Source organism: Gadus morhua, chromosome 17, assembly GCF_902167405.1.
Source record: "Gadus morhua chromosome 17, gadMor3.0, whole genome shotgun sequence".
In the NCBI taxonomy this organism is placed as follows: Eukaryota; Metazoa; Chordata; class Actinopteri; order Gadiformes; family Gadidae; genus Gadus; species Gadus morhua.
The window spans coordinates 4,653,488-4,663,937 of record NC_044064.1 but is presented as its reverse complement, the minus strand read 5'-3'; positions in this window follow the sequence as shown (position 1 = coordinate 4,663,937).

Here is a 10,450-nt window from a genome sequence, read left to right as displayed (position 1 = left end):
GATCTTTGCAAAGCAAAACATTGCAACTGAAACACAGACTAGGGATGTGTTAGAATCAGATTATTTGAATATGAAGATGAAAAGTACTTTATAGCCGAAGCGTAACGTCTTGAACCGAATAGAAGTATAAACTGAGCCTGTCTGTAAACCTCCGCTGGTAGGGGACTGCTATTGGCCACTGGGTCTGGCCAATAGGAACGCGATGCAGGTACGTGAGACACTTCCGGTATGTTAACAACGGTATCTTATGAAACTAACAATGGAAAAAACATACAAACCCCGAGTAGGTGCTCTATTATAGGCCTGTAATCTCAATATATTAAGAAGAGTTGGCAAATTCGATCTTTAAAACGTGTTTTCAGCCTCCAGCCGGCGCCTTAAATACATGTTGACGCAGGGCCGCAGACTTGGACACAGATTACATTTTGCATGGTAGGGAAGTTGATTGCAAGCAAAAAAAAAAAGCTAAATAGGTGATATCGCTTTAATCATGCCTTTAATCGTTGTTTTTTTTGTCTAATTCGTTGTGTAATATCGTGGAGTTTCACAACAGCCACTGTGGGGCAGTGTCATTTCATGTCTACGCTGACGTGCTTGGGATCCCCTCCTGGCCCACGTGGTCTCCACAGACACGCCGCCGTTCATTCTGTCAGAATGACTTGATGAGTCAGGTTTTGACGGGTCGAACAAACCTTCACTGTGTCGGTAAAGGATGGACTACTACTTGATGGACTACTACATGCACTATGATGCATGTGTACATGGCTATGCATACACTTTTGATAAATATAAGGAAACTTGAAAACTATGGCATCGGAGATGAGTTTATTATTGAGGAATAAGAATAACTGGTTTATGAAAAATATGTATGTATATATATATATATATATATATATATATATATATATATATATATATATATATATATATATATATGATCACTGTCCTATAGCGTCCATTTTTGTGAGACTCAATGTCGACTTCAAATGCAGTTAGAAATATGGGATAGTTGCTTCATTTTGTTTATATGCTAAAGGCCGAAAGACTAAATTAATCTGCAACTTACTTGCTCCTTTTAAGTATAACATTGCTTTGGGAGTCCAATTCCTCCACTGAAAAGGGTGGAAAGTGCTTACAACACTCTGCTAGTTAGCGATCTATCTCCTCTCTAAATGTAGCTGTGGTGCACGAATGCTGCTGAGGGAGGTAGCCTATTTGATTGATTCGCTGAATTGTCCAATCATGTGGTGATAACAAAAAAGAAAAGCAATACCATTGGCCTTGGGCGCACACTGGTGCGACCCGAGGGCGAATTTCTTTCTTGCGCCAATGAAAAGCTGTCTCTGCTTGATAGACAGCAAAAAGTTAGCGAGCTTACATTGACTTCAACGTGGCCGGCGCGCTGACTTGGAGGCGGGCTTTATTTCGAATGACCAATAACTAGCCTAGCCCAAATCATTGACGTTCAGACGCATTTAAATTGTTGCTGGCAGTGACAAGCATGTCACACAATTAATCGAGGATAAACGCTATGTATTTTTGTTGATTTATTTCGTAATGATAATAGTTTATCAATAGTTGGCAGATATATTCAAGTGAATATCTCCCGGAGGGGCGGCGCCCCCTATTGATCCACCGCCACTGGTCGTGAGAGTTGCTGGTGTTGAATTTCCTCGGTCAAACGGATGAACAAAATGTTTGCAATGAGTTTCGGCTTTGGATATGGATAAACGGGGATTGAAAGAAGACACGCTGTTGATGGACTGAGGAGTCGAGGAGGACGAAACGGAATAATTCCGTTTACTGCAGGTGGTGCAGGGGGTCCTGCAGGTGGGAAGGGGCTCATCCGTGCGGGATCTTTGGCTGTTCAATGGGACTCAGCTCCAAGTTCCTCTAATGTTCTTCGATTCAAGGAAACAGGATTTATTTTTAATAAGAATACAGAAAAGTTAGAAAAAAAAGTTGTTGAAATCATTGTAAACTGAACAAAGTGAAACCATGAAATTAATCCAACGCGTTTAACAAACACTATATGTATCTTATACACCAAAGGGTTATGGCGTGTGTTGGAGACATGAACGCTTTATTTTCGTTAAAAGTTTGCTAAATTGTGAAAACTTGCTCAGGGTGAAAAAAAAAAGAATTATGAAGATGAGATGTAGACGAAGCCTCTATTGTGCTTTTTATTCAGTGAACCCCCGAACTTAAAGTGTAAATTGATCCTCTGCTGAACACAGAACATTCAGTGAACCCGCTGAGTCGTTATTAACCAAACAGAAAAACAGTCCCTCACATGTAGGCCTACACAATAAACTCAAGGACTCAAACAATAGAAGCAGCAGAGATGTTTTTTAAACCCTTATTGTGATTATGTCATGTATTTAAAAATGTTAGGTCATATATATCCTCTGATCTACTGAACCTCTGAACATCTGAACTCACTGTCTGGTGCCGCAGGGAGAGCTTGTGATTTTCAATCCGGAGACTTGGGCTTAAGTCCTGGGAATGTCAATGACATTGTGTTCAATTAAGTCTATTATTTCTAAGTCTGCTGAATTGTCGAGTTGACGATTGTCATTGTCAAGTCAAGTAGATCTTCCGAGAAAATTTTAGTCGGTGTCTTGGTGGTGCAGCGGTAAGAGTGTTGGCTAACACTCAGGTTCGAGTCCCCGCTCACAGGGAATAAGAATTTGCTCATCCTTTCTTGCTGAGCCTAGATTCTGTTCACCGCTTAGACACAGGGTTTAAGTCCCCTGATGGAGTAAGTACCTTAATGGATACCTGTTATTTCTAGACTGTGTGAATTGTAAAGTCAAGTATAACCTCCAAACATGCTCTGGTAGGTGTCTTGGTGGTGTGGCGGTAAGGGCTGTTGGTTAACACCCTGTCGACTCAGGTTTGAGTCCCCGCACGCACGGCCAATAAGATGCTGACCGTCATGATGTGCTATCAGACACTATGTAGGTTCGGGTTCCCTGCTCAGAACCAGGGTTCAAGAAGTACTTGAATGGATACATCTTATTTCTCTATCATGTGAATGGTAAAGTCAAGTATAACCTCCAAACTTGTGCTAGTAGGCGTCTTGCTGGTGAAGAGGTCAGTGCTGTGTGTTAACAGTCTGTAGACTAAGGTTCGAGTCCCCGCTCACACGGCCACCAAGAACGTTACGGTATATCGGTTGGGTTATTAAACATGACGCCTTCATGTGTTACTTACTTACTACTTTACTAATTAATGAAACTTAGATGTGTACACCAGGGTTCAAGAGGTACCATAATGGATACATCTTATTTCTCTATCATGTGAATGGTAAAGTCAAGTATAACCTCCAAACATGCTCTCGGGGGTCTTGGTGGTGCAGCGGACAGGGCTGTTGGTTAACGCTCTGTCGACTCAGGTTCGAGTCCCCGCAGGCACGGCTAATAAGAAAGATATTATTGACATTCAATTTCACGCGACATTGCTTCTTGTGAATTGTTAAGTCAATTATGAACTCTGATTTAGTCTGACCCAGTTGCTCAGTGGGGCACTGGCTAGAGCTGTATGTGTTCGGTTCTTTCTGTCGTGTATATGACCCGGGTTCAAATCCCGTCAGGAACACTCACCTTGGATTGGAGACTTTTTCCAACAATGTCATGTGTATTGCAGGGTCAACAATGAACTCTCTCCGTTTCTAAGTCGGTGTCTCTGTGGCGCAGGTGATAGAGCTGTTGAGGATCTGTTCTGGAGACACCGGTTCGATTCCTGCCATTGGGGGTTTTGTGAGAATCACTCTCTGGTGATTGGATGAGTGTGAATGACTGTCTGTGTGAATGGATGTGTCTGTGAATCAGTTAATTCGCAGCCATTGATTCAGACAGTCATTGGGAATGAATGGGTGAGTGGGAATGACTGTCTGGGAGAATGGATGACTGTGAATGAGTGCACTCATTCACAGCCATCCATTCTCCCAGACAGTCATTCGAAATGAATGTGTGAGAGAATGGACCCAATCAGCAGAGAGTCGTTCCCATAAGACCCCCCAGCGTAGGAGTCAAACCGATGACTCCAGAACAGATCCTCAACAGCTCAAACACCCGGAGGAGGGGACGTTTTGATAAAAGTTTCTCAGATACTTTAACAAAAATGTTGTACTCCCACCTGGATTGCAGGTGAGAGTGTGTCAGGGGGACCCAGGTGAGAGTGCGTCAGGTAGTTCCAGGGGAGAGTGTGTCAGGTGGGGCTTGAACCCTGGTCTCCGGAACTGATATCCAACAGCTCTCACACATGCGCCACCAAGACACTAACTAGTGCATGGTCGAAAGTTATAGTTGTCAATGACATTTTAGAAATGTACATGTTTTCAAAATCGTAGTAGGATTCCAAGGTTAGTGCAGAAGTGGGTACTTGAACCCACGTCTCCAGAACAGATAACAAACAGCTCTCTCACTTGCACCACCAAGACACTGGGATTGGTTAAAGCTTATAAGTAAGATTACATTGAACGACATTGTTTCTAAAATCAAATTTCAGGGCTAACCCGGGGAATTCCCATTCTTGACGCACAATGATGAATTTGGGATTAAACAAATCGTCTCAATCTGGGTAAACCAGGCAAATTTTCATATACCTCTGCGTATCCCTTTAAATTCCTTTGAAGGTCTAGGAAGGCCTATATTTTATCTCCAGCCATTTCAAATTAGTGACACTGGGAAATATCCCGAATACACTACAATTACCCTTGGATGCAGTTGTTTAGACGCATACATAACTAGAGGGTGCCCGGTACTAATGCTTGCTCTGGGACTCGATTCAATAGATTAACGTTCATAAACTGACTGATCTCCAGATGTTTTTGATAAACTGGAGGATGCTCTAAAAAACCTCCTAATAAATTATTTAAGAGGACCCCCCCCCCCAACCAAGAGCAATCGCCCATCAAGGCATTGAGGCTTAATTGGTACATTGTTAAGTGACTCGAACCCAGGACCTCAGGCTGATGACCGGGAGCTCGCCACAGCGCTGGAGATTGCCAGAAGAATATTTGACATTATATTCGACATGACTGTGGTTGAAAAACAACAGTCATAAGCAGGACTTGAAGCTGGGTCCCAAGCACTTTATTCAGCAGGTCTTCAAACTTCAAATGGAAGGGCTTTCATCAGTGGGCCATTGGCTAAATCACCATTGTTTTACCTCATTAGGTACACAATAACTTACATGACAATCTTCAGTCCTTTGTCGCTAACAGGTGAAAACAAAGCAAATTTTTGATTTTAAAAAGCAAAATAATAACTTCATCTTCATTCAATGAGGGCTCGTTACATTGAGTCCGCCGTGTGCCGCATTTGCGTGCCGTGCGCAACCGAGCAGACTTGCTGGGGCTATGGGCCGGGTTGCGCACCTGTTTGGCATTAAGCAATCAATGCTGCCATGTAGCGTTTTCTTCTAACAAATCTATGAAACTAGTTTTGACATCATCCCCCTGTGATGAGGCTGCAGATTTTTCTGCAACATTTTCTTTGCAAAGTAGCAGTTGAAACTCTGGTGATCACCGGCTTGTGGACTACCACTTCTACTGTTTCTTATACAATATGGGATAAATAAAAGAAAGCAATTATCCTACAATCTCAAATAGACCCCCCTCCTGACTCTCTATTCATACCGTTCTTCAGGGGATTGAGTCAGCACACACAAGACACACGCGAAGAAGAGAAGGAGAAGGCCCCACCAGGAAGTTAAATAATCTCCGTCCGCTTCAACCTTTATTATGTTCATGGCTTCAACAGAGAAACACTCTGAGCATGCGCATTGCCCCTCCAGACAAAGGCTGTGTCCCAATTCATAGGACGCGTCCTTCGAAGGATGCGGCCTTCGTAGACCGCAAAGGACACTCCGAAGGCCGAAGAAATGGGACGGTCTAGCCTACGGAGCATTTCTGGTTTACGTAACAAACCGTTACCGCCCTTAGCACTATACATTTTCTTTATCCAGAGTGCATCCCGCTCAAATAAATTCAAGAATTAAATCAGCATCATAGACAAAGTAAAGACTACAATAACACAGTTTTAAAGAAGTGAGTGCTATTGTAACATTTTCTTCCTTTTACTGAGCAACTTTATTCTATAAACATTTTACAGTTATAATTTTATTTCTAACATGTTGTTGATGAAACTCTGATAAACTGATTTATTTTTCAATAGAACAAAAAAAAAGAAATCTTGGACACACAGATTTCTAAAAAATGTGAGGACCTGATGAAGACTGGCATTGAACAAAATACAAATACCTGGGCTAGAGATGGACTTTGGGGTCAAGTTTGTACCGGACTTGGCATTCCAAACACAAAAATCCATCGAATAAGACTTCAAGTAGCACATCAATCATTTAAAAAGAGGTATAAGTCAATGCTGTGTACGCTCTCTCCTCAAATTTTGGGGGGCACACAGCCTTACATTAATGTTGGTTGTGTTTCATTCAAAGCACTCATCTCCATCATCTCCATCGCCACAGGCTAGTGGAATAGATGAGCCTGGAGAACAGTAAATTTCAAAACCGGATCCCAGGTGGAGTAGAATTTGTCCCTTGACCCCCTAAGTGAGTATTGCATTTTCTCTAATTGTATAAAGTGCATCAGGTCACACATCCACAAAGACGCTTTGGGAGGGTTTTTTGATTTCCAATGTAATAATATTCTTCTACGTGCAAGCAGAGTCACAAAGGCCAAAATGTTTTTATAACTTTTCCTTACTATAGAATCTCTTCGGTCTGTGATACCAAATATAGCTACTGCTGCATTGGGATGGAAATCAGTATTGAGCGCCTCAGATATTGTTTTAAAGATCATAGACCAGTAAGTGACCAGAGCAGGGCATGACCAAAACATATGGGTTAAGTTGGCAGGGGTGTGATGGCATCTGTTACAACTAGCATCTGAATTAGGATATATTTTAGCTAATCTTGCTTTGGAAAAGTGAGTCCGGTGTAGAACTTTAAATTGTATTATACTTAATTTTGCACAAGAAGTGCCGTCATTCACTCTTTGTAAAGCACAGTTCCAAATGTCATCTTCCATGTCTTTCCCCAATTCATCTGCCCAGTCCGCCCTTATCTTTGCGATGGTTATGGTTTTAAGAGAAGCTATACAATCATGTATTCTAGAAATTAGCCTTTTTGAATTAAACAGGGATTCTAGCATATCATCTAAGCCAGACATTGAAGAGAGATTTGGAAAGTTGGGGTCATGGCTCATAAGGAAGTGGCGTGCTTGAAAATATCGAAATAGGCTAGATCGAGGAAGGCCAAATTTTTGTGATAAGTCGTTAAAGCTGGCAAATACACAATTTATGTACATATCTTTAAATTTAGAAATGCCTTGTCTTCGCCAAAAAGAGAATGTAGCATCTATTTTAGCTGGGGGGAAGAGGTGGTTATTGCATATAGGGCTTAAGCTAAGAATTTGTTTGAAACCAAAGTACCGTCTCAATTGAAACCAGATCTTCAAAGTATTGATGACAATTGGGTTGTTTGTGAACTGGGAAATAGAAACGGGGAGACTGGAAGTGACCAGAGCCGTGAGAGATGTTGAGATGCATGATGTAGCCTCATAGTGGCACCAGTCTGTATCTGGAGTATGAAGCCAAAACATTATTTTTTGAACATTTGCAGCCCAGTAGTAGTAGAAAAGATTAGGAAGAGCTAGGCCTCCCGGTAATTTAGGCCTCTGTAGAAGCTCTAAACGTACCCTAGGGTTCTTGCCATTCCAAATAAAAGAAATAAAAGCGCTATCAATACCTTTAAAGAAAGACCTAGGAAGGTAAAGTGGGATACATTGAAACAGGTAGAGGAATTTGGGGAGCACACTCATCTTGATGCAATTCACTTTACCTGCCAAGGACAAGTGGAGTGTTCTCCATTTCTTTAGATCTAATTTGACTTTATCAATAGTGCTATTGTAACATTTTCTTCCTTTTACTTTTATATAGAGTCTACTTTTTCAAGTTATTCGGGGTGAGCAACTTTATTCTATAAACATTTTACAGTTATAATTTTATTTCTAACATGTTGTTGATGAAACTCTGATAAACTCTGATTTATTTTTCAATAGAACAAAAAAAAAGAAATCTTGGACAAACAGATTTCTAAAAAATGTGAGGACCTGATGAAGACTGGCATTGAACAAAATACAAATACCTGGGCTAGAGATGGACTTTGGGGTCAAGTTTGTAACGGACTTGGCATTCCAAACACAAAAATCCATCGAATAAGACTTCAAGTAGCACATCAATCATTTAAAAAGGTGTGTACTTATCATATTGAGGTATTAAGTCAATGCTGTGTACGCTCTCTCCTCAAATTTTGGGGGGCACACAGCCTTACATTAATGTTGGTTGTGTTTCATTCAAAGCACACATCTCCATCATCTTTTTGACTTTATCAAGTAGATGAGCAAAATTTTCCCGATAGAGGTTTTTCATATCTCTAGCCATGTTAATGCCCAAATATTTAAAGCCGTTTCTAGACATTTTAAACGGTAAAACATTCTCCTGAATTTGAAGAGCCAAGTTGTTAACAGGGTAGCATTCACTTTTACTAAAGTTCAGTTTATACCCGGAGAATTTACCAAATCTTAACAGAGCATGGAGGATATGAGGTACACTAAGAATTGGGTCCGAGACAAATAATAGTAAATCATCGGCATATAAGCTTAGTCTATGCTCTTCTCCTCCTCTAAAAGTTCCACTTATTGATGGCAATGATTTGAGTGAGATGGATAAGGGCTCTATGGCCAAGGCAAATAACAGTGGACTAATTGGACATCCCTGACGGGTCGCTCTCGACAGGGTGAAGTACTGTGATTGCCTGCCGTTTGTAACCACAGAGGCCTTGGGTGAGCTGTAAAGAAGTTTAATCCATGAGATAAAATTTGGACCATACCCAAATTTCTTTAAACACGTGAATAAATATTCCCACTCAACCCTGTCAAAAGCTTTCTCTGCGTCCAGCGAGATGACTACCTCAGGTACCTCATTGGATGCAGGGGAGTGAATAATATTCAAAAGCCGTCTGATATTTGTAAATGAGTGTCGACCCAAAATGAAACCGGTTTGGTCAGCAGAGATCACATCAGTCATTGTGGTTTCTAGGCGTAGGGCAAGAGTTTTAGCTAGGATCTTCACGTCACTGTTTAGGAGGGAGATGGGTCGATATGAACCACATTCTGTATTCTCTTTACCTGGCTTAAGCAGCAGAATAATCGATGCCTCAGTGAGTGTTTGTGGTAATGACCCACGGGATATAGAATCCATAAACATTTCAAGAAGAATTGGGGATAGTTTCTTAGAAAAAGTCTTAAAAAATTCTATTGGATAGCCGTCGGGGCCAGGTGTCTTACCACTTTGCATTGCCATTATTGCGTTAATAATTTCAGACAGTTGCAATGGGAGTTCGGTCTTTGTCTTATCCGTTACCTTTATGGAAGGAGCCTCGAGATCGCAAAAGAAATGTTCCATATCAGTTCTATCACTGGTCGCCTCTGATGTATACAGGTTAGAATAAAAGGAGGTGAATGTTTCATTAATTTCTCCCGGGTCAATAGTTAAATCACCATTTGGTTTCCTTATTTGTGAGATTTGTTGAGAAACAAATTGGGACTTAAGTTGGTGTGCTAAAAGACGGCCAGCTTTTTCTCCATGCTCATAGGCATATCCACGTGATTTTAACAACATTTTTTCTGTTTTACCGGTTGACAACAGGTTGTATTGAGTTTAAAGGTCAAGCTTTTTTTTATAGAGTTCAGGGGATGGAGACGTAGAGTAGTGAGAGTCTACTGTGCTTATTGATTTAATAAGCTGGTCTTGTTCAAGTCTACACATCTTATTGATTCTTGCTGAATATGATATAATCTGACCTCTGATCACAGCCTTCAGTGTCTCCCAAAGCAATGAGGAGGAGATGTTATCTTTTTTATTGGATTCTATAAAGTTATCAATTTCTTTGTTTATCAAATCACAAAATGAACTGTCAGCCAGTAAGGTTTTGTCTAATTTCCAAGGAGGGCGTTCCGAATTTTACAAGATCTAGTAAAACTGGGGCGTGATCAGATTCAACTATGGTTGAATAATCTGCATTTGTGACAAATGCAGATTATATGAATAATCTGCATTTCTATCAATAAAAAAATAGTCTATTCTGCTGTATGAGTGGTGGACTGGGGAAAAGAAGGAGAAGGAATGACCAAGTGGAAAAAGAGAGCGCCAGGGGTCAACACCTCCTATTTGATCCATAAAAAAAGCTAAAGATTTGGACATTTTTGAAGGGTCTGTGGATTTAGGATTAGAGCGGTCCAATATTGGGTTAATTGTGCAATTCAGAAAGTGTACAGCTTCATGAATGACCTCACTAAGAAAGAGTGGGATAAAGAAATAATAAAATCTAAATAAATCTAGTGGTGTACCATCCCATAACCCTG